Here is a 24,524-nt window from a genome sequence, read left to right as displayed (position 1 = left end):
TTTCTTTTGGCTCCTTGACTGGCTTGTCTCTTTCCTCCTTTACGGAATTCTTGGTTTGCCTTTAATTACCCAGCACCCGGAGCCTCTGAGCAAGGCTGTGGCTGAGAGGACGCCATGCTTCAAACAATTTGTCAAGGGAGCTTAGGATCTCTGGCACAAAAGACGCTATAGAAAAGTTGAATGCGGCTCTGGATCCATTAGAGTCTTGCCAAATGAGACTTGTGGCTTCTCAGGCAACAGGGACGGTGCCTGATTCAGAGGGATGAGGTCCAGTGGGTGTGCCTGCCACTGGCGCCCCCGCTGGAATGTTCATTCTGATGGGAACCTGCACCACTCCTCAGTGGTTTATCCTAAAACAACAATCAATGCTTACGAACCTATGCTTCACTTTTAGATTTTTGTTTTTCCTCTAGCTGGAGGCATTAAATAGAGGGCATGGTTTCTCAACTTGGGCACTATTGACATTTGGGCTGGATAACACTTTGTCTTAAAGGGCTATCATGTGCATTGTAGAATAGTTATTTATTTATTTATTTGAGAGAGAGCGCACAAGCGTGGGTGGGGGGAGGGGCAGAGGGAGAGAACCTTCAAGTGGACTCCCTGCGCAGCGGGGGAGCCCCACCGAAAAACCAACAGTTGGATGCTCAACCAACTGAGCCATTTAGCATATTTAGAAGCATTCCTGGTCTCTACCCACTAGAAGCTCGTAGCATCCCCCCTTAGTTGTAACAACCAGAAATATTTCTAGATATTGCCAGATATTCCTGGGGATGGGGGCAAAATCACCCCTGAGTGAGGACCACTGGCGTAGAGGTTAAAAGGGTAAGCATTGCAGCCAGTCTAACCTGGCTTGAAGTCTTCCTGGCATGGGAAACAAAGACAGAAGGAAATGTAGGTAAAATTAAATATCCTTATAACCCTCAGCCGATTGACAAATACTTGAGGCAGGCAGAGTATAATATTCCTCCAGGAAACTCCCAACTGTCTTAGTGTTAATGCTCTGCTAGAGGGAAAAACAACTTTAGCTTGACAATAGCAAGGCCTTCAGTATCCTGTGAGTCTTCTTTAGCATACGAAAATCCTTTTGGAACTTCCCTTATCTTTTCTTCCCCCAGCCCCAAAGTATAGAATCAGTTGCCCCTCACAATCCCAAGGCAGCAGCTCTTTCTGCCCACAGGTCCTGTCTCTGTGCTTTAATAAAACCACCATTTTGCACCAAGGACGTCTGGAGCATTCTTTCTTGGCTGTTGGCTCCAGACGCCAATCCCAACACCACTCCAAACCACATCACTGGCACTGACACTACTTTGCTGTGTCACCTTAGGAAAGTTATTTTTAATAGTTTTGCTCCTCAGTTTCTCATCTTTACAGTGGGAAAAACTCATGGAAGGCTGAAATACAAATCCAAACATCAATTTTTTGACTGAGAGATATAGAAATGCCTCAATTGTTAAAAAAAAAAAAAAGGAGAAAACATATCTCAAGAGTCTAAGGCCTCTTCTGATGAACAGGAGGGTTTAGCTGATTTATATAGGGATGGGTTAGTTTAACACAAGACTGGATGGTTGATTTGCAATTTAAGAGAATATATTCTCTTTCCTACAAAAAACATGCTAAAGGTTAAATGAACAATAAGATATTTATAAGCTTTAGTGGTCATCCCTTGTTTTACAGTTGGAGGTTATATTCCTATGAGATAAAACAGGAAGTCTAAATTGAATAGTCCTGGAAGAATTTTTCAAAACCTTGAATATCAACCTGAAAACATAGAAATGTAAATGTTTTCCAGCTTCCCTTTCTTATCTCATGAGGAAAGAAATGACTAGCCTAGTGTTCTGAATTGTCAAAGTACTTATGTCAAGGAGATTATTTCCTCTCAGGCCTTTTGATTAAACACCCCTGTGCCTTATGGTCTATGTTTCCATTAATTTTAATGAAAGCTGAAACAAAGATTATAAGTTTGTGATTTGTTTCCACACTGAACAACAGCAATGGCATTATCTATATGGTGCTAACTGATGGAAAGAAAACACTGCGGAGTATGGGTCGGAATGCTCCCACGGGCATGATGAGGGGCTTTCTCTCTGTAGAGAGACCACTTAGGAATTCAAACATAATCTAAATTTCCCCAGTAAGAAACCACAAAGAAATAGGAAATAAATAGGACTGGAGAAAGTTATGAATTTCTTTAGGTAAAAAAGCCAAAACCAACAAATGAATATAATAAAAGGGAAAAGGCAAACTAGGAGAAGTATTTTCAAAATATGTAGCAGAAAAATGATTAAGATCCTAACTCTATGCAATGAACATCTGCACTCATAATTTTGGTTGTCCGTCAGTTTGAACAACGTTTTTCTTTCTTTTCTTTTTTTTTTTTTTTACAGTTGGGGAAATCCCTGTTATGAGTTGAGCCTCCACAATATTGAGTCAAAACCCAAACTCACAGGTTCCCAGCTAGACAACAGGAGACTGATTTTGGAAAAGAGCAAAGAAAGGAATTAGGCTTTAACAGGCTTTCACTTCATTGGTGCCAGGTCAAATTCCTAATACAGATGGGGAAATGATGAAGATGTGCTGATTTTATGGTCTAATTCTTAGACGGAAAGCTTATCTGCTTTTTAAGGGTATGGCTTAGTTAATTCCCAATGCTTCCTATATTATTAATACACATTAATATTTTATTTAAATACATTTTAACACATTCAATAAACGTTGGTCAGTTGTTGGGGAAACCACTTGAGATAAGATGCGGGTAGCAGACTTTTGAAGATGGCCCTAACAATATCTCCCATCCCACATGCTATTTTACCAAGTGACCTTGCCATGCCACCCATCAAGAGGTAGTGGTTAATTTCTCTCACTTTGAATCTGAAGCTGTCCTTGGAGTCATGGATAACCAAAGAATGCAGCAGAAGTGCTACTGCGTGATTTCTGAGACTAAGTTAGAAAATGCCCTGCATCTTCTACCTGATTTTCTTGGGTCTTTCTAGGGGCAGCCAGCCATCTAGACAAGAGCCCAAGCACCTCAGGATCTCTATGTTGGGACACCACATGTGGACACTCCTTTAACAGTCACAGATGAACCAAATCTTCCAGCCATCTCCATTAAGACACAGAAATGTTAATAAAACAATTTCAGACTCTCCATCTCTCCATACTAGCCCATCTGCCTCTGAGTACCACAGTTAAAGAACAGAACAGTCACCTGACTAAACCCTACTGAAATTCTTTGCCCACAGAATTTACAATATACAACAAAGTGGTGAACGTTTCCGTCCTCTAAGTTTTGAAATAGCTTTTTCCACACCAATAGTAACTTAGACAAGGAGTTTAAACATTACAATTTAACAAAATATTCAACTAGTTGTCTTCTATGCGTGAGACACTGTACAAGGTTCTGGGGATTATAGCAAGAGTCAAAGAGGTCCCTATTCTCAAAGAATTTATAGATCACTTAATAGAAGCTGACTTGCAAATAAGTATTAGCACAACCACGTTTCAGGTGCTGTGATAGATGTATGAAATAATGTTAGGCGGCATAAGTAGGGATAGAAAATGATTATGTCCCTCATGATTCTACAAATTTTGCTACCTACTTTTTCTTCTAGCCCTTTGCTTCTGACATGGAAATGTTGACTAGAAGTAGGAATAGCAGACATCCTTGTCTCATGCTAATCTCAGGGTAAAATTTAAATATTGTAGAAGGTGGTTTGGGGGGTTTTGTTTCTTATTTTTTTGTTTTTTTGTGGGGTTTTTTTGGTAAAAAATGTACGAGATTAAGAAAATTCCTTTATATTTATCAATGTATGTTTACTCTTGAATGGATGTAGAATTGTCAAATGCTTCTTTCATTATGAACATATGATTTTTCTCCTTTATTCTGTTAACATAGTTAACTTTATTGATTGATTTTCAATATTAAATCCCCTTTACCATCCTGGAATAAATCCAATTTGGTAATGATATATTATAAATTTCATATATTGCTAGATTTGATTTGCTAATACTGTAAGATATTTTACATTAAGTTCATGAGAGTGATTGGCCTGAACTTTCCTGTCTTATAAACTTCTTGTTAGTTTTTAACCTCAAGGCTATACTACCATTTAAATATATATATATATGGGAGAGTTTGTGCAAGACTAATATAATCCCTTCCTTAAAAGATTGGAGAATTCACCAGTGAAATCACCTGGGCTTGAATATTTCCTTATGGAAGATTTCTAACTAGAAAATTAACTCCTTTGAAAAACTGTTTTTCTATTATTTGAAACACAATAGTTGTTTCCTTAGAAAATTGTTTTTGTTTTGTTAGGAATAGGACAATGCAGATTTTTTATTTCCTCTTGTGTCAGTTTGCTAAGTTAGGTTTTTCAAAGACTGGCCATTTTAAGTTTCAAATTTGTTGGCATCAATTTACTTGTAATATCTTATTATCTTTTTAATGTCTGTTGGATCTGTAATGATCCCCTTTTCATTTCAGATTTTGGTGATTTGTCTGTTTCTTTTCTTGATTATACTGCTGAAAGTTTTCAAGGAGCCAACTCTTGATTTTTCTCTATTTTGCATTTGTTTTCTATTTCATTTGTTTATTCTCTTATGACATTATCTTCTATTTTCCTTAGGTTTATATGGTTGTCTTTTTTTATTCTGGAAATTGACACTTAAGGCCATTGATTTCTTTTCAGTCTTTATTTCTAAATATGCATTTAAGGCTGTAATAATATCTCAACTACAGCTGCATCCAACAAGTTTTAATAGGTCACATTTTCATTATCACTCAGTTCAAAATATATTCTGATTTTGAGTTTATTCCTTGACTCATGACTTACTTAGAAATATATTGTCTAATTTCCCAACACTTGGATAATTCTAATGTTTTCTAGTTTAATTCTACTGTGGTTAGAATGCTTTCTAGCTTAATTCTACTGTGGTCAAAAGACATTATAATGAATAAATCACTCCCCCTGCTTGTGTTCCCTCTCTCCCTGGCTGTCTCTCTCTCTCTCTCTCTCTCTAATAAATAAAATCTTTAAAAAAAAAAAAAGTCTTCTTGACTAAAAGCCTATATGTCTCCTGATGTTAGTGTGATGAAAGCAGCTTTCTTTCAGTTTACATCTGCATGCATTTGATTTTTTAATGGAACACATTTTAAAAATGAAATTCTCCATATTGTCATCAGTTTCTTAGACCATAATAACTCGCAATTTAAAACTCTGTGCCTAATAATGCTAATGTTTATATTGCCTATGAGTCTGTTTTTAATCCTCTCCTTTTTCTCTTTATTTCTTGGTGTGCATATTAATTTTGAATGCTAAAAACTGTCTAAGAAAAACTGAGGCCCTGGACGATGTTATATTTCTCCAGAGAAAATTTGTTCTATCCTCTGTCAGGCAGCAAGGATGGAGGTAAACTGTCTTAATTTAGTCAGGGATAGAGCTCACTTGAAGTTGGGATACATCCTTTGTAAGGCTCAGTTGCAGAATTTGCATGATTTACTCTCCTCTTGATTTGCCCCAAGCTCTAAGGTAGCGTCTCAACCAAGAGACTAGAGTACTTACCAGGGCACCTGCCCTTGGCAGATCCTAAATTCGAATTTCAACTCCTCAGCATCACAAAACTTTCCAAATTTGTTCTTGTATTTCCAGCTATAATCTTTTCATTTTTTTTAGGTCTCTCATTTCATCTGGCCTATGAAACAACAAATTCCTTAAAGCAAAACTGGAGTCGAGCATTGGTCTCGGTTTTTTGCATCTCTTTTCTTTTTGGAGTTTGGCCCCTTGATCCATGGCAGCCATAACACATCCAAATCCAGCTTTTGCCTCCCCAGTCCCATGAGGTTGTTGAAAGCTCTCTTCTAACATCAGTTGTCTTCCACCCATCTTCTCAGTCTCTCATCTCACTCTTTAATATTTGATAAATGCTTCGGAGGAGAAAGTCGTGATCCATTTGTCAGGCTCAAATCACTAACATTTTCTTCTCTCTAAAATCTTGATGCCTCACATCCTGGTTTCCTCTGTATCTCTGTGGCTTCCTGCAGATTTTTGTTGCCTGTTTTGTTATTGAGTTTTATCTAGCTTTTCTACTTACTTCATTGTTCTGCTGCAAGTTACTCCAGCATAACCACTGTTAATTATTTACTTTTAAATATGAAATGATCTCATGTACAGAACTCATACATTTTTTCATAAGGTCCTATATTAGTTATGTTTTATAATAAAATCTGTTATACATATAAAACTCATAGACTCTAAGGTTACTACAATGAACTTGGATGTAACCATAGAGGCTCGAACTAGGCTTATAAATGGAAACCACAATGGGAAATCTATCAGTGCTATAGTTCCAAAAATGGCTCTATGGCTTCATTATAAATATTTTAAAAAGTCCCTAAGAAGTAAATTTTTACTGATGTAAATTAAACTTTCCACTTTACAGAGCAATAAGAAAATCAGCTCTGTGCCTGAGACATGTGTGTCTGAGACATACGTTATAAATGTATGTTTATAAATATGAGAATATTTATATTTATAAAATAAATAAAAGAAAATGGGTTGAGGCTGACAAGTTTGTAAAGGGGATTCTTTTACTGAAAAAACATAATGCTTGAGTTCTATCAAAATGAAACAAGAAATTGATAAAGACTGTGAAGATGATGGTTCTTTTGAGTGAAGAGACAGTACTTTGATCTTTCATGCAGTGAATAATTTTATAGAAAGATGGTCATATTATTCTACTCAAGAGGTCATGCAACTGAAATATTTTCTCTGTACTTTCATGAGAAAAAAGGAAACCAGGAAGATAGCAACCAGATGGTAAGGAAATAGGGTTTAACAAGTTTCAGGTTAGCACTTAAATAACTTAGGATATAGGTTCAACTGTTCTGACAGACTTAAAATAACATGTTTTTAATTATATAGATCAGGAGTCCTCAAACTATGGCCTTGGGGTCAAATCTGGCACATTGCCTATTTTTGTAAATAAAGTTTTATTGGAACATTGAAATACCCATTCATTTATGAATTGTCTGTAGCTGCTTTTGAGCTACAACAGCAGAGTTGTAGCATGGATCATATGGCCTGCGAAGTCTAAAATATTCACCATCCTTTTTTTTTTTTATTAAATTAAAATAATTTTTTAAATTTAAGTAATCTCTACACCCAACATGGGGCTCAAACTCACGACCCAGAGATCAAGAGTCACACATTCTTCTGACTGAGCCAGCCAGGCACCTCTACCATTTGATCCTTTACAAAAAAAAAAAAACTTGCCAACCCCTGCTATCACAATTTCTCTTTTGTGTAAATATATGAGCAGTTACGATGGCTCTGTTCTGTGAGGTCTTCAGGAGCTCAGGAGCTTTTGGTCTTATCACTTGAGCGTCTCTGGATGTTGACCCCGTCTGCATACTACAATATGGCTCACCATTAGGTCTGTATTTCAGCCACTGGGAAGGAATCATGTAAATTCCAGTCAATCTACATCTATAGCACAATAAGTGAATTATTATATAATGGTCCTCTATTTCTAAAAAAGAGCTAAGCTATGTTCAGAATATCCTGTTATTGTTTTTTTTTAAGGTAGCAAAACAACATATTTTGAGAAATCTATTTCCATTTTAAATTCTCTATGCCTGAAGCGAAAACTTGTTATCTGTGTAACCCTGCTCCCAAACATGACAGTTAAATGATGGATATAAAAGCTTTATAATGAAGTGGGAAAAGGATGTGCTTTAGAGTCAGATCAGATTTAATCTCAACTTTCCCTCAATGACTTCGGCAAATTCTTTAACCCTACTGAGCCTCAGTTTCTTCATCTGTAAAAATGGATTGCTGAGCAAGTAGTTGTGAAGAGTAAATTAGATGTGTGTGCTGTGCTGACAGAGTAAGTACTCTGTAACTGTTGAGTTTTACTTTTTTGCGGGTTTTCCAGTTATGTCAATAGGAAATTGATATGTGGAAATACTAAGCAGACTGGAACCTCATTGTTTCCCTTCCATAGCAATGCACCAGGACCTACACACATTATTCCTTGCACCCACTTTGCATAGTTAAGTCTCATTTATGTATCAATCATTTGTGGAGAGCCTAACTAGGAAGCACGTCTTTGTCCAGGAAGCCAGTGACCATTCTTGGGTAGTGGGGGCATGTGGATTGAAGAGCATCTTTATCTACTCTGCTTCTGAAGCCAGTAATTGATGCCTTAAACTACAGTATGTAATTTAGTGTGACAGACTTCTATTGTGTTAATAAGAAGTTCCTCCATAATTCCTTTCCTAGACCTCTCACTGTAAATCGTGATAAACTGATGTGGTTTTAATGAGGCTGTAATATGCTTTTCCGAGGGAATTCTGCTGTAACAATTAGTGTACCATGATTTTAAGGCATAATTGCCTCAAGAATGGATGCAGGTCAATACCAAAGGAGATGACATTTTCAGGGCCAGTGACGGGCAGGTCCCCAAAACACTTTCCACACAGTCGTTGTGGAAGATGGAGATTAAATGATGAGTGCTTAGCACAAAACTCTGAGAGTCTGGCCTGTGAGATGAAACAGTGTTCCTCCTCCCTGAAAACCACTGTTCACTAAGGAAGAAATACAACAAAGAAGAGAGGCACACTGAGGCTTTCAGCACTAATTGCCTTAAATGCAGTAACTAACCCATTCCAGGTGCTTGATAATACTACTCTGCTCTTTGAATTCCTTCGTTCATTTTAATGGGATTAATTTTGTTTTGATTTTCTTTGTCCTTTAATATTTTGCTGAACTGTGGGAGATGCCTCGTGTGTTTTTTGAAAGGAAGGAGGGAGAGAATTACTTCTAAACAGAAAGCCAAACAAACAAATTCATAGGACTTGTTTCCCTTGAAAACGTCTGCGAACTGTCATATATACTACTACTTAGATTTCTCCTTCCATATGCTAGGTGTTTTTCCAATATACACATTACAACATTTATACGCAAGGAAGATAAGTGACCACCAACATCAATTCAATTCAATAAACATCTGCACACCTACACAGGTGCTTAATACAAACAAAATGCAACACATTATAAGGACATAAAGATGAAAGAATGCTCCCAGGATCCCATAGCATAGCAGAGAACACAAAGGCATACACGCATAGTGCTGATATATGGGACTGTATGAACACTGCTATTATAGAGTACTGTGTATTGAGGAAATACAATAACTTTCATTTGAATTGTACTTTTATGGTTTACAAAAGGCTCTCATGTACATTATTATTCATTTGGGTCCCCCCAAAATTCCATAAAGCGTATAAAGATTATTAACCCAGTTTTAAGGATGAAGAAATTGTGGTTCAGAGTTGTTGACTAGCCCAAGTTCATATGGCAAATAGGAAAAGGAGACAGGCTCCAAGTTCTTTGCTTGATTGGCAGTATTATTCTGCTTTTCATATATAACATGAACAGGCAAGGCAATAGTGTGTTCTCTTTAGATAATATAAAGTCCAATAACTGTCAGGAATGGCTGACCTGCCCATGTCATATCCAAATCCTTTACTGGCTTTCCAAGCTTCTGGACCTGGTATAGGAGGCCCCTCATCACCAGTGGCTCTTGCTACAGTCTTCAGCCTCATTGGCCTTGAACTCCAGCAACAAGTGGCCTTGAACTTCAGCAACACAGTGGCACCTATCATTAGTTCCCCATGCACTCACATGGTTTCTCATCTCTGCCCAAGTGTTCCCCTCTACTTGGAATAGACTTTCTCCTCATTTAACCTGACAACCTCCTATTACCTTTAAGACTTGGCTATTCTACTTCCCTTTGGAAGTTTTCCAAACTCTATCAAGATCAGTTAGGTTTTCATTCTCTGTGTTCCTACAATACCTTAGTTGCATTTTCCACACTTTATTATCATTATGTTCATAAGCCTTTCTCCTCTATTGAAGTGTGAGCCCAGTGACTATGGGAACTAGGTCTTCTTCTTCTCTGGTGCCTGATACATAGAAAGTGCTCAATAAATGAGGGCTGTGTGAATGACTGAATTTGTTTAATAAATAAGTGCCCCTATAATGAGGCTCAGCACAAACCACCGAGGGCTACAGTAGCAAGCTACTGGAGGTGCCTTTTCTCACATTCTACAGGATGTCACTGGTGGATGAGTAGAGAAGCTGGTCCCTAGTCAGCACTGGGCTGTCCACAGTGCTGCTTAGCCTAGACTAGAGGCTATACTAAAGGCAAAATACAGTAAAATTTTCTTAGTACAGAGGAGACAACTAAGTAAAGAGAGCTTAAAATGTTGAAATAAGTAAATTATACTTTTATTAGAAGAGAGCAGTAATATTATAAAGTTTGACTCAGAGATGCTTTATTCCTAGAAGCAGATCGTTAGAGGTAAATGGAACCCAGAAGATTGTCTAGGCCAGTGCTAATGTGTAATCATCACACACACACAAAACTGAACTTCACTACGAATTCAATTAAGGGTAAGACAGCAATCCCACTCCCATCTCTCTCACTCCAATCACTCTTCCACTCTTCTAGATGGCCAATTAGTGCTTTCTTTTCCTTTTATTGTCTTCTGCTTCATTGAGAAAAGGGGTGTTGCACTAGCACCTGGAACCCTGACCCTCCTGATGGGGGGATCCCACCCATCCCAGCTAGCTCATCTCCAGGCAACCCAAAGAGAACCTCGGGTCATCTGGTGGACCATCTTGCTTCTTCACAAACTTACCATGACCAAAACTAAACTCATGCTGCTCCTCCCACAATCACCCCTATTTCAGTAAATGGCAGTTCTATTTTTTTTTTTTAGTTGTTCAGGCTGAAAAACTTGTGGGCATTCTTGACTTCCCTAGTTTTCTCACACCCTACATCCAAACCATCAGCAAATCCTGTAAACTCTGTATTCAGAGTTACTGGTCAGTTGGCCCCCTCCTTCTCTCTTCTCCCCCTGCTCTCTGTTCTAGTCTCCCAGATTCCCTCGGAGCTCTGTACTAGTCTCCCAAATTCATCTCACAGCTCCCCCTTTGCCTCTCCAGTCTAGTCACCACCCAAAAGCTGGGGGATCCTTTAAAACACCTCTGAGGGTTTTCATTTCATTCTGAGTTAAAACCAAAGCTCTTACATGACTGGCCCTTCACTACCCCTGCCACACTCCACCTCACTCGCTCTGCTCCAGTCACATGGGCCTGCTGTTCTCAAACACACCAAGTAGGCTCCCACCCTATGGCCTTTAGCAGCATTTGCTCTGCTCTGAGCCAGGGAGGCTCTTCCCTTAGACAAATGCTTGGTTCGTTCCCATATTTCATTCAGGTTTCTGCTCAAGCACCTCTGATGAGAAAGGCCTTCCCTGTGCACACTCTACTAAATTCTAACCCTCTCAGGATGCCTGTGTGGCTCAGTTGGTTAGGTGTCTGCCTTCAGCTCTGGTCATGATCCCAGGGCCCTGGGATCAAGTCCTGAGTCGGGCTCCTTGCTCAGTGGGGAGTCTGCTTCTCCCTCTGCCTGCCGCTCCCCCTGCTTGTGCTCTCTGACAATAAAATCTTAAAAAAAAAAAAAATTAAATTCTAACCCTATCTCCTACACTGTCACCCTTACCCAGCTGTATTTTTCTCTATACTTATTACCACCTGGCCTATTGTATACATAGTGTATGTCTGCTATTCCATTTATTACCTATTTCACCTCTAAAACAAAGTTGATTATTGTGTGGACAGAGACTTGATGTCTTACACTGAAGTATCTCCAGGAACTAGAATGGTACCGAGCACATGGTAGGCTCTCAGTATGTTATGTGTTGATTGAATGAGTGCATGGATGAATCACATTGGGAAAATTGAAAAGTTAGTAATATTTAGTGGTGGTGAGGATATGGGGTAATAGCATCATATTCTGTTTGTGGGGCAGGAGGGATTAATTGAGACAATCATTTTCAAATGCCTATTTGAGTCAAAATAAAAAATAGATATTCCTTTTGCTCCAGCAATTCAATTTCTAGGAATTTTCCCCATAGGAGTACTAGTTCACAAAAAGACACATGGCCAAAAATAGCTTAAAAAATACTTTTTAAATTATAAGTCAAAACAACCCTAATGACCATCAATAGGGAATTTGTTAAATAGGTTTTGGTGCCTCAGAAAACAGCTTTGAAAGCTGGAAGGAAGACCCAAACGGGAGGTACTGTTGAGGGGGTGGTGGTGGGGAGAGGTAGGTTACAGAATTGTATGAATAGAATGCGCCAGCTTACTTTCTCAAAGAAGGCATGATATAGATTTACATGTACACATGCTTCTGTGCATAGCGAGTACCCGGCAGGGTGTCATCCAACAGGAGCTGTGATTATCTCTGAGGGGGAGTGGGAAGGGGACTTTGCTTATTTACGTATTTCTGTACTACTTTATTTAAAAAATTATTTTTTAATGCCACATTTCTCAGAAAGCCTAAAAGCACAATGAAGATAGATATGATGACTTGTTTGAATATTGGCTCTGCAATTTACTAGCTATGTGACCTTCAGCAATCAATTTAATCTTTTCAGAAATCAAATCCCTTAATTGACAAAGAAGCAGGCAGCATATGACTCCCACCTGGCTGTATGATGGGGGACCTTCTCGGACATGGAACCACACTAAGGAGTAGTAGATAATGGAATGGATGGGATTTGGGGAAGAGACTAGCACAACGCTGTTTCATGTCATTTAATATTGACATTAATGGGCTCCATAAAGCTTTTTCCCCTTTTTACCCAGGATGTGAACCAGACGTCTTTAAGATTGTGGCAGCTAATTTTATCCATCCAGGCTTCCCAATCAATGCTTTTACTTGGAAGATATTTATGTTTAGGATGCTGAAAAGCTTTCCTCACAGTCAGGTCCGTAGGGCATTCTAATACACTTTCTAGAGTTAAGTGCTGAGAACTTGGACCCTTGATGTGAGAAAGAATAAATAATAATGACTGCAGCTCTTGGCAAATCTAACGCTCTGTGTAAAGTTGTAGAAAGAATGCTCAAGCATGCGGAATGAACAAGTGAAACAGAATGTAATGCTCCCAGCTTTTGATCCCAGCAATTAGAAGTGAAGACAGCGGCTGCAATTTTGAATGTTGGACTGTCCCCTTCCAAGCATTTTCTCTGTCAGTTGTCACTGTTAGGGTGTGTTTCCTTTTCTTCTCAGCTTCTGGACCCCTGTTCCTCCTTCCCATACCCACCTCACTGAGCTGAGGTTCTGTATACCCACACCATACCTTAGTTACTGCTTTTTCTCTTCCCGCCCTCACTGGTGTCTATTTTCCATCTCAACCAGAACCTTCAGCTTTCCATAGCACTCTTTCTGACATGTGCATCCTCTGCTTAAATGCTTCCGAATATGGGCAGAATCAAATCTTTCTTAAGGTGCTACTCAAGGACTCCGGGAATCTGATCCCCTCCTTTTGCCATAAGAGAAAGAGTAGATCACATGGTGTTAAGAGACTTGGGTTCGAGTTCAAGCTGATTAGCTTGTTTGGATTTTTTGACCTCTGTTAGCTTCAATTTTCCTCATTTGTAAAATGGGATTAATAATGATACATACCTCTCAAAATTGTGGGGATCAAATGAATTAGTGTGAAAACACTCTGTAAGCAATAAACACTGTATAACAGAGTAACAGCACAAGCACCGAGCACGTGTGTGAAACGCCAGGTGGCATCTTACACGGATCTCACAGCACCTAGAAAGCCTGTTAGTTTCCATCTTAGCAATAACATAACGAGGTACACGTGGGTCAAACAATGCATCCTAGTTACACAGCAGCCCATGGCAGAGCTGTGAGTCCAGCACAGGCCGTATGGGCCTCGAGCTCGTGCTTTCCCCACTGGGCAGCCCTGCTGTCAGACAGGCTGACGGTCTGCTCCTGACAAAGGGGTTTCCAGTCCGGCTTCCATGCCCGCTCTCCTTTCTCCGTGTTTCAGAACACGCCATGCTTATCCCTACCTCCAGCCCCTACATGCCTCCTTTCTTCCCTTCCACACAGCCAAATCCTTCACTGCCCAACTCCCACCCGTGTCAGCAAATCTCCCTTGCCTGCAGAACCCATTAAAGCCTCCGTTCATTCTCGTCAGCAAATCTCACCCAGCTCTTGGTTGCACCTACCATGTATTTGCGTCCTCCGTGGGCTTCTGCGGGCCAGAAGTCTCTAATTCCTGTGTTTTTCAGCATTCAGCATGACAGAAGTTGCTCAGTGAATACTTCTTGAATAAATATGTGTTGCCTAATTTACTATTCTTCAAACTGTTCTTCAAAGCCATTTATATGAATCACTTGGAGCAATTGTTAAAAATACATTACTGTGCCCTATGCTGGACCTGCGAAATCGGCAACTCTGGTGGTGGGTGGAGCCAGGAAATACGTGGTTTAACAAGCTCCCCAGGTGATTGTTATGTCAGGTGAGGTTGGTAAGTACTGGTCTAATTCAGTGGTTGGTAAGCAGAGTATACACCTGAATCTCCTAGTAGCTTTCAAAGCGAGTAAGGCCATTTTCACCTCCACATGTCTCAGAGATTCTGATTTGTGAAATCTAGGATATTTTTAGAAATGCTTCTTAGGTGCTGCTTATGTTTCCCTTTGCCGTCCCTGCCTCAGTTAAGAACCCATTTCTATTGCTTCATGTACAAGCACTGTGATCTGCAATCCCCCACCCCATCCCCCACCCCAACCACAAAAGAGACTAAAATATTTGTGGTAAGCATGGTGTCCTATAACTTTGAATCCAACACAATGCCAAGGGCATAATGGTCTTCAATGGAAATTATTCAGTTGAATTAAAAGTTCTATTTCATTTCCTATCCATCCCCCATCCCCCACCTCACTAGCTTTTGATGCTTCCATGTATCCAAACCTACTTTTGGTTGAATTTACTGTGCCTTTTCATTTGCCCACTTAAGTATCTTCTTACACTGGAATCCACGTTAAGTTACTTCAAAACCTATCCTCATTGGAATCAGTACATTCTGATTTATTCAGGCCATTTATGTAAGACCTACATGACATTTGAAGCACACCCTAGCTGCCAATGAACCTTTGCCCTTGCCCTTGGTAATGATATATGTCCACAAGACTAATTCTACTGCAAATGAATCTTGGGTCTCCCTGCGATGTGACTGATTGGACCAATGAGGACTTCTCATCCAGAAAACATCTCCCTAACAGAACTGCCCAGGTGCTTAGAATTTCTAACATGACAACTATACAGTCTCTAACCATCAGAACAATGCAAACATAACAAGAAGTCATATCAACACCATAAATACTCACTAGTTTGTCCAGTTAGCTCAGAAGAAGACCATGAGAGTAGAACTTGGGTTGAGTCAGCTTTGATAGATGAGAGAGGGGAAGGGCTGGTCTGTCTATCACTTGAGGGCTAAGGAATTCTACTAAGGCTCTGTGAGATCCATGTATTTGTGACAAAGACAGATGCTGACAGAGGCAAAGATGCTTGATGAAGCTGGGAACTCATGTAACACTTTGTCTAAAAACACAGGAATGAAATAGGACACTCTGGTCACTCAATTCAATTTCTAACCTCATATCCTCCCTCAACACAGTATTAGTAGGCTGATACTCGTTACTCATTTGGTGTTCTCATCCTCTCATTTGCCCTCTCTCTCACTCTAGTTTCTCTTCCTGTCTCTAAGGTCTTTTAAACATTCTACTTTCCCTCAGGCCTTGATTTTCACTCTTCCAATTCTCCTCGAATGTGAGATGTGTTGGTAAAGAGAGGAAAACAGGGAGCGCCTGGGTGGTTCAGTCAGTGAAGCAACCGACTCTTGACTTGGACTCAGGTCATGGGATCAGGCTCTGCACCTGGCATGGAGTCTGCTTGAGATTCTCGCCCTCTGCCCCTTTCCTGCTCTCTCTCATGCACACAAGCTTCCTGTCTTTTAAAAAAAAAAATTAGAATGACTTTTTTTTTTTTAAAGAAGGAGAATAAAGACTTAAATGAAGAATGCATTTGTCTGTTTTGTAGTTGTGTGTGTGTGTGTGTGTGTGTGTGTGTGTGTGAGATAGAGAGGGAAACTGACTCATTAATTCTCTATTTTCCTTAAAGAGAATTGGGACTTCACTGTATTATGTAATTATGTATGAGGTTTGGATTTCTTTCTTTTCTTTCTTGTCTTTCCCTCCCTTTAACTTAAGTTGCTTTGGGTTGCAATAAAGGCCAAACAATCTGCCATTGTGTATAATTTGCACGCAAGCTGCCAAGCTGGCTGCCAGGTTTAGTCCTGATGTGATCAAGAATGGTTGAGTTACAAAGCCACTGAGAAAACCGGTTTTCTAGAGGAAATAGAAATTTATTAAAATCAGACCTCTGCAAATGCCCTGCCTGTTAGGCTGGCAGCCTGCCAGATCAGCTGGGCTGGGAGAGAAGGAGACCTATGATGTGATCTTCCAGGCCTGACTCAGGCCAGGCTGGGGGCCCTGCAGGGGCCTGGAGACACATCTGCCGGGCATACAAAAGAGCCTCCGTGTGATTCCACCCAGGACACCAGAATTTTGATCTTCTCTTTGACTGAATTCCCAGGTGGCCTAGGGGGCGCCATTTGTGGATTCTGGACATCTACAGGCTCCCAAACTACATTTCAACGGAAATCTGATCTACTTGTAGCTTTTCCCCAGCAGAATAAAATTTTAAGATCTTTATGGAGTCTTGGGTTCTAATCTCAACAGAGTTCCTTAACTTCTGAGCCTCAGTGACCTCATCCTTACAATGAGAAAAATACCCACCCTGTGAATTATGAACTTAAATGAAATAATGCCCAGTAATTGATATGGGCTGCTATTGTTACCTCCTCCCACCCCAGCACGGGGTGCACAGGATGCCTGGCCCTCTCTAATTACCCTGTGTTTGGACACTGCTTCAGTGCAGGGCCCATGGGCCTGAGACGTCACTGGCCTGGCTCGCCAGCTTCTCCTCTAACCCTCCAATCCACTAACAATGGCTAACATTTACTGAAGGCTTACTTGGACCAAAAAAAAAAATCTTTAAAAAAATGTTTTTTAAAGATTTTATTTATTTGCAGGAGGGAGCAGCAGAGGGAGAGTGAGAAGGAGAAGCAGACTCCTTGCTGAGCAAGGAGCCCAATGCAGGGCTCAATCCCAGGAACCTAGGATCATGACCTGAGCCAAGCGCAGATGTTTAACGACTAAAGCCGTTATGTACCCCTGAGACACAGAGTTTTAAGGTAGTTTGTTACACAGCAAAAGCTAACTGATACACTATTTGATCCCTTCCTTTTGTGAGCAACAAACCACAACCTCATAGATGTTAAGATTGACACAATAGGGATACCATCTGTGCACAAAAATAGATAGTCCATAGAAAGATCATACCTATGACTTGACTTTAGGACAAACTGGACTAACAGATTTTGGTACAATCATGAGCTGGTGTTTTAAAGTGCAGAGATTCATATTTTTCTTAAAGTTCACACATCTCTTTTTAAATTGGAAGACAAAGTGAATTTGGAAGATTGCATCTATTTGGATATGAACTTCCCAAGCTCCTTGATAAAATTCAGGGTTTTTTTTTTTCCATTTCCAAATCTTTTACTTAGTAGTAATTGTGTGTTTATTATTTTTGGCAAAGTGAGATAGGATATCTTTTAGCTGCTCTGAACAAAACAAGATAGCATGTTCTGGAGGTTAAGTTCTTTGTAAGGTAAGTAAATGTTCGCTTTCATGTAGGTATCTTGCGAGTCTGAACATTCTTTAGATAGTCTTTGAAAAGGTTCTTTTAAATTTTTTGGCAAAATTAAGATAATTAAAGGTAAAAAAGAATTCTTGAGATTTTCTGGTTCTCTCTTTGTACAAATCAGATTTCTTAATATAGTACCGTGGCTCTGGATTTATTTTATCCCAGGCAATTAACTGAGGGCCCAAGTCTGGGAGACTTAGATATAAGTCTCAAAATGTTCTTATTTATAAAGTGAAAGCAGTTCTGCAACTTAGAGCTTTTCTGACATGTTAGTCTTGAATGCTGAGTCCTCCCCACCAACTCCCCAGCTCCAGGACACTGCACTTTACACTCTTAGATAACGATCTAAGTTGCCTTTGATCATGGAGTACCTTGTTCTCCCATCAAGGTCTCTTGGATCTAGACCTGCAGTTTGTGCTGGATGCTGACATTAAGCCATGGCTTTCTGGAGCCACCCTGGGCCTGACAGCCCTGACTGCTGCTGTGTTCTAGTGCGCTGTGGTCCAAGCACACCTTCGTTTATGACATGTCAACAGAGAGCTTACATCATTGAAGTCTACAAAGTCTCAAATACAGAATGGGCCTAATCATCCCATTATAAGCTATTTTAAGATTGAAAAGAAATTCCTTCAAGGAGGGCTCTGTATCATGACTTTTTGTATCTACTGGTTTCATGGGCAATGATAAAAACCCATGTCCTAGGCCAGCCAGGATATTTGGTAACCCAACCAAAATGTAAATGCCTAGAATTCCTATAGTCTTGATTCCCTGTCTCCCATCTGTGTCAAAGTGACCTGGACATTTCTGGAAGTAGAAAAATATAAAAATGTAAAATATATGTATATAATATCTCCATTTTCTCCCTTATCAATTATTAAATGCATTTTAAAATGTGGCAAAAGATTGAAAATTACCTATTGAATCAGCAATGAAAACAATGAATGTATGGATAAATTATTTACAGGACTGACTTTAAATTTGCTAGCAGTTTTGGTTTCTGACACTGAAGACACTCAATCTCTTTGAGGTAGGCGTTTGCTCTGGAACAGAGGAATGACAGTCAGCATCACTCCCCTTTCCTGTCCTCTCCTTCTTCCACACAAAGGTGAAACACAAGGGTAAAGTCCGGAACTTTAGCAGCTATGTTGTAATCATGAAGCAAAAGGTCTGAAGACAAAACCCAATATTCTAAAAATGTCGGAGGGGAAATAAAGAAAAAGCTTGATCTTTGATGGCATCATTGCATAACTAGCTGGACCAGGGCCACTAACTTCCCACCTCAGGGCTCCTTGTTTTATGAGAAAAATAAGTCTCTATTTCTTTAATGCTCTGTGAGGTCTTCTGTGGTCATAGCTGAATGTGGAAAAAAGTTTACTTCTAGTGGTCACATGACATGAGAACTCAGAATTATAATCTGAACATTTCTGAACATTAAAGTAATATCCTATTAATAACCTTTATTGGTGACATAGACTGAAGTTTATTTTAGATTATAAATTAATTATTATATATACACTTAGCCAGAATGGCATCTTAATTATGTAGTTTGACTTCATGGACAAATGGATAGCAGCTTGTGGATACATCTGCTGTATGTGACTTCTTCTCTAGAGAAAACACTTGTCTCTACCAGCAGAGCATCGTTAACAGGAGCTAGCTGTTGAGACACATAAAAAGCCTCAGGAGATCAGATTGGATATCGTAATTGTATTCTTGAAACAGAATTCAACTTGCAAGTATAATTATCCTTGGTGTTAGAGTGATCACTTTTCATTTCAATTCTAGTCTGGTCTCTAGAACTTAAAACTGAGAAGAAGAGTCAGAAAGAGGTTTTGGACATTCAGGCCATGACAAAAAGCAAAAAAGGCTGGGGTTGGTTAGTACAGATAGTAGGAAAGTCCGGAACACTTAAAATTAGCCTTCAGATCTATTAAGGGATACGGTTCAGAAAATGAAAGCCAGCTGTTCTCCATCTTTTATGATGAAAACCTCAAATCAAGTGGGCTTATGCTTTTGCATCTGGGAATCAGATTAGCCGAAAAGAACTCCCTCTTGGAAGGTGAATATTGAATATTCCTCCTGGGACTGAATATTTGGTTAAGATTTAGATCTCACTCTCTGGAGAAAGTGGCTTAAATTTAATTCTGGGACTCCAAAAACAAAACAAAACAAAAAGATAAATGAAATTCTGGGTCTCTTTATACCCTTCGTTAATAAACAAATAAACAGAGATGCCTAGGACAGGGTCCCCTGTGATTCCCCACCCCACCCAACAATGCTTGGCATTTACTCTTTAGGGACATCCGTGGCCTGTAGATGAGAAGCCAGAAGGCAAAGTGCTTTTTAGGTGGAGTCCAGGCCCTGGAGCCTTCTGGCTTTGTGCCAGCCCCTGGAGAACTTCCTCCCTCCCTCAGGTAGGAGGCAAAGCAGCTCTCAGTGGATGCACGAGGTCTGGAAGTCATTAAACAAAAACCTGAGCTTTACAGTTCTCTCTTTGTGCTCATTCTCATCCACAAGAGGGTGGTGTCTGTGTGGTCCTGCCTGAAGGCAGTGGTGAGGACTCACGGATTTCTTCAGGAGGTTGGTTCCATGATTTTATCAATGTGCATAATGTGTGAGCTCTGGGTTATTCTCCTCTTAGTAAACCTTTCCCAGCACTGAGTAAACATCTTCCTGGGAAGGGAAAGCAAAATATTCCTGCTCTTATAAAATGTTCATGTGCCATGCAAGCCTTTAAAAGCATAGTAAGACGGTGCCTGGCTTCTAGGGCGAGTCAGTGTACCTTCACTAGAGCACAGAAAATAGCAGCAAACTGGCGCCATCTGGAGGGAAAGAGGAGTCTACACAAAAAGGCAAACTAAAAACCTAACTCTAACCTTCTAATGACAAAATCCTAACATTATAGGAAATTTTCAAAAAATGGAATTTCCTGCTCCTTTTTTCCTGTCTTCTCTGAAAGCACCTTACCACAAGGAGCTTATTACAAGGATGCTGGGACTTATGCTCACACAGGACCTCAAATTTCGACTTGACATCTCTCTCCAAATTAGGCTTGCACTCAGTCATGGGGCTTCGTTATAAAGTAACACTCCCAACCCCAAGTGGCCATATTAATCATATTAGAAATAAATCTTGAATTATATTGCGTCACAAAGTGTCAACCATTGATAATTTTCATCAAAATCACCTGGGTATTTCATAAAACTGCAGATTTATTAGGCTTTCTGAATATGAATTTCTTTCGCACTTCATTAGAACAATTACTAGGAGGAAGTAAAATGTGTTTTTTATTTTATCAAACATATTATGGGCACTTATTATTGGTTAGGCACTGTTCTAAGCACTTTAAAAATATTAATGTACTGATGTATTAGGTCTTCTCAACAACTATAGGAACTTAGGTGTCATTATTATCCATCCTTGACTGATTAGGAAACCAAGATGCAGCAAGGTTAAGTAATTTGCCCAAGATTACATGGTTAGTAAGCATATGACGGATTCAGGCGTTTTTTTTTCCCTTTGTTTAAAGAAAACACTTCTATTTTGGCTTTCGTGTATTTTTAGCATATTTTTTTCTGTTTACATCCCAAAGAAGAAAATATGAATATAACTATAGCTGGGTAATGAATGCAGTCTGATATGTTAGGAAATGTTCTCATTGCCTTGAATAAACAGAAATAACAAATAGTCACAGTAATTAACAGATACTAAATATTCACTATGTCCTATGCTCTGTTATACATAATACATATTATTTAATTATTTTGAAAACTCTAGAGATAGGTAAAACTGTAACAAATAGGTTAAAAGTGAAAGAACAGGAGCACCTGGGTAGCTCAGTTGGTTAAGCATCTGCCTTCGGCTCAGGTCATGATCCCGGGGTCCTGGGATTGAACCCCATGTGGGGCTCCCTGCTCAGTGGGGAGCTTACTTCTCCCTCTCCCTCTCCCTCTGCAGCTCGCTCTCCTTGTGCTCTCTCGTGCTTTCTCTCTAATAAATAAATAAAATCTTAAAACAAAAGCAAAAAAATAGAAGAAGATATATCATGTTAATGTTAATCAAAAGAAAACTGGACTGTCTATGTGATTATCAGTCAAAGTAGATTCAAAGCAAAGATGATCATTTCATAATGATAAATGGGCCCATTCATCAGGAAGACACAATAACCTTAAATGTTTTCAAACCTAACAACAAATATTCAAAATACACGAAGCAAAAACTGATAGAACTGGTGGGAGAAATAGGTTAACCTACAGTTTCAGAGAGGTCAACACATCCCTCTCAGTAACTGATAGAACAAGCAGACAGAAAATCAGTGAGGATGCAGAAAACTTAAACCACACAATCGACCGGCTTGACTTAACTGACAGTTATAGAACTATCCATTAGACAATAGCGGAATATACATGTTTTTCAAATGTATAGGGAACATTTGCTTAGCTAGATCATGCTATGAACCATTCAACATGTATGAATAAGTTTAAAAGAATTAAAATCATACACAGCATATCCTCTTTCCACATGGAATTGTAGTAGAAATCAACAATAGAAAGATAACTACTTTTAAAGTACATAAAACAATTAAAAAATAAATAACGTATGGGTCAAAGAAGAATCAAAAAGGAAATTAGAAGCATTTTGAGTTGAATAAAAATGAAAACATAACACATTAAAAATTAGTGGCAATCTGCCTGAGTGGTACTTTGAAGGAAACTGGCTGTACTAAATTCTTTTATTAGAAAAGAAGAAAATGGGGGCGCCTGGGTGGCTCAGTTGGTTAAGTGTCTGCCTTCGGCTCAGGTCATGATCCTAGGGTCCTGGGATAGAGCCCCACATCGGGCTCCCTGCTGAGCTGGGAAACTGATTCTCCCTCTGCTGCTGCTCCCTGTGCTTCAGCTTGCGCATGCGTGCTAATGCACTCTCTCTGTCTCTTGTTCACTCTTCTCTCAAATGAAAAAACAAAATCTTCAAAAGAAAAGAAGTCTCAAATCCATGACCTCAGCTTCCATTTTAACAAATTAAGGGAGAATGAAGGTACATTAAACCCAAAGTAGGCAAAAAGACAGGAAATGATAAATATTACTGTAGAAATCAGTAAAATAGGATACAGAGAACATAAATCAACCCAAAAGCTCATTCTTTGAAATCAATAAAATTGATAAACCTCTAGCCAGACTAATCAGGAAAAGCAAGAGAAGATATAAGTGGTATAACTACGGAATTTATAGATATTAAAAGGATAATAAAGAAATATTATGAATTACTTTATGTCAAAAAATTAGACCACTTAGACAAAGTGAACAAATTACTTTAAAGACATAAACTACCAAAGGTCACTAAAGAAGAAATGGATACACTAAATAACCATAAGGCCACTTAAAATATGGAAAAGTGTAACTTAATGCCATCCCACAAAGGAAACTTCAGGCCCCAATGGCTACACTGGTGAATTCTACCAAACATAAAAGGAAGCAATAACACCAATTCCACAAAAACTCTTCCAGAAAATTATAAAGAGGGGGATTCTTTCCAATTCATTCTATGAGGCTAGCATTACCCCAATACCAAACCTAGATAAAAACACTTGAAGAAAACTATAGCTGATTTCCCTCATGAAATATGTCAAAACTCGAAACTAAATATTAATGAATCAAATTAACACCATATAAAAGGATAATATACCATAAGCAAGTTGGGTTTAATATTAAAATTAAATAAGTCAATGTAATTTACCATATTAACAAATAAACTAAAAGAAGAAAAATCATATGCTTATCTCAGTAGACACAGAAAAGCATCTGACAAAGTCTAACTTCTATTTCTGATGAAAAACTCATAGCAAATTGGGAATGGCAGGAATTTAGTTGGATAAAGGACATCTTTGGAAAATATACAGCTAACATTATACTTACTGACAGAAGACTGATTCTTTTTTCCTATGTTCAGGAATAAGACAAAATGGTGTCCACTTATACCACTTCTTTTCAATATTGTACTGGGAGTCTGACAAGTGCACTAAGGCAAGAAAAAGAACTAAATGCATCTAGATTAAAAAGGAGGAAGCAAAACTGTTTTTATTTGAAGATAGCATGATTGTCTATACAGAAAATCTGAGAGAATCTACAAAACAGCTGCTGGAAGTAATAAATGAGACTACCTATGTATCAAGATATAAGATTGATGTGCAGAAATCAGTTGTATTTCAATATTCCAGCAAAGAACAATTGAAAATTAAAAAATAATGCTATTTAAAATAGCACCAAAATTATGAAATACTTAAAGAAAAACCTGGCAAAAGATATTCAACACAGGGACAACTGAAAATTATAAAGTATTGCTAAGAGATATTAAAGAAGACCCAAATAAATAAAGAACTCGTGTGGGAAGACTCTGTATAGTTAAGATGTTATTCCCTTGAAAGTGATCCATATATTCAATGCAATCCCAATCAAAATCCCTACATGATTTTTCATAGGAATTGATGAGCTGATTCTGAAATTCATATGAAAATATAAAGGACCTAGAATAGTAAAAACTGAAAAAGAATAATAAAACTAGAGAGCTAACATTATCTTAAGAAGTAAAACTATAGTAATCAAGACAATACAAAACTGGTGCAAAGATACACAAACAGATCAGCAGAATAAAGAGCTGAGAAATAGACCCATACATAAATGGATAACTGATTTTTTAAAATATTTTATTTATTTATTAGCGCGCGCACGAGAAATAAAACTAGAGAGCTAACATTATCTTAAGAAGTAATAAAACTATAGTAATCAAGACAATACTGGTGTAAAGATACACAAACAGATCAGCAGAAT

The 24,524-nt window shown here is 38.8% G+C and overlaps 1 protein-coding gene across 5 annotated transcripts in view; it reads right to left on the bottom strand.

The window, feature by feature from the left end:
• UBE2U (ubiquitin conjugating enzyme E2 U) overlaps nucleotides 1-24,524 on the bottom strand; it is a 211,667-nt gene that overhangs the window by 112,354 nt on the left and 74,789 nt on the right. For 4 of the 5 annotated variants that reach the window (XM_087865964.1, XM_045802157.2, XM_045802154.2 and 1 more), the window contains one exon: nucleotides 15,261-15,474. The exons of the other annotated variant lie outside the window; for it this stretch is intronic. The gene's annotated coding sequence lies outside the window, so the exon portion shown is untranslated. The remainder of the gene's footprint in view (nucleotides 1-15,260; nucleotides 15,475-24,524) is intronic. 5 annotated transcript variants of the gene reach the window in all.

The sequence above is a fragment of the Ursus americanus genome, chromosome 12 (assembly GCF_024610735.1).
Source record: "Ursus americanus isolate L20-20 chromosome 12, mUrsAme1.1.p, whole genome shotgun sequence".
Classification (NCBI taxonomy): domain Eukaryota; kingdom Metazoa; phylum Chordata; class Mammalia; order Carnivora; family Ursidae; genus Ursus; species Ursus americanus.
Note: the sequence above shows the minus strand (reverse complement) of the source record. Positions and strands in the feature narration are given on the sequence as shown.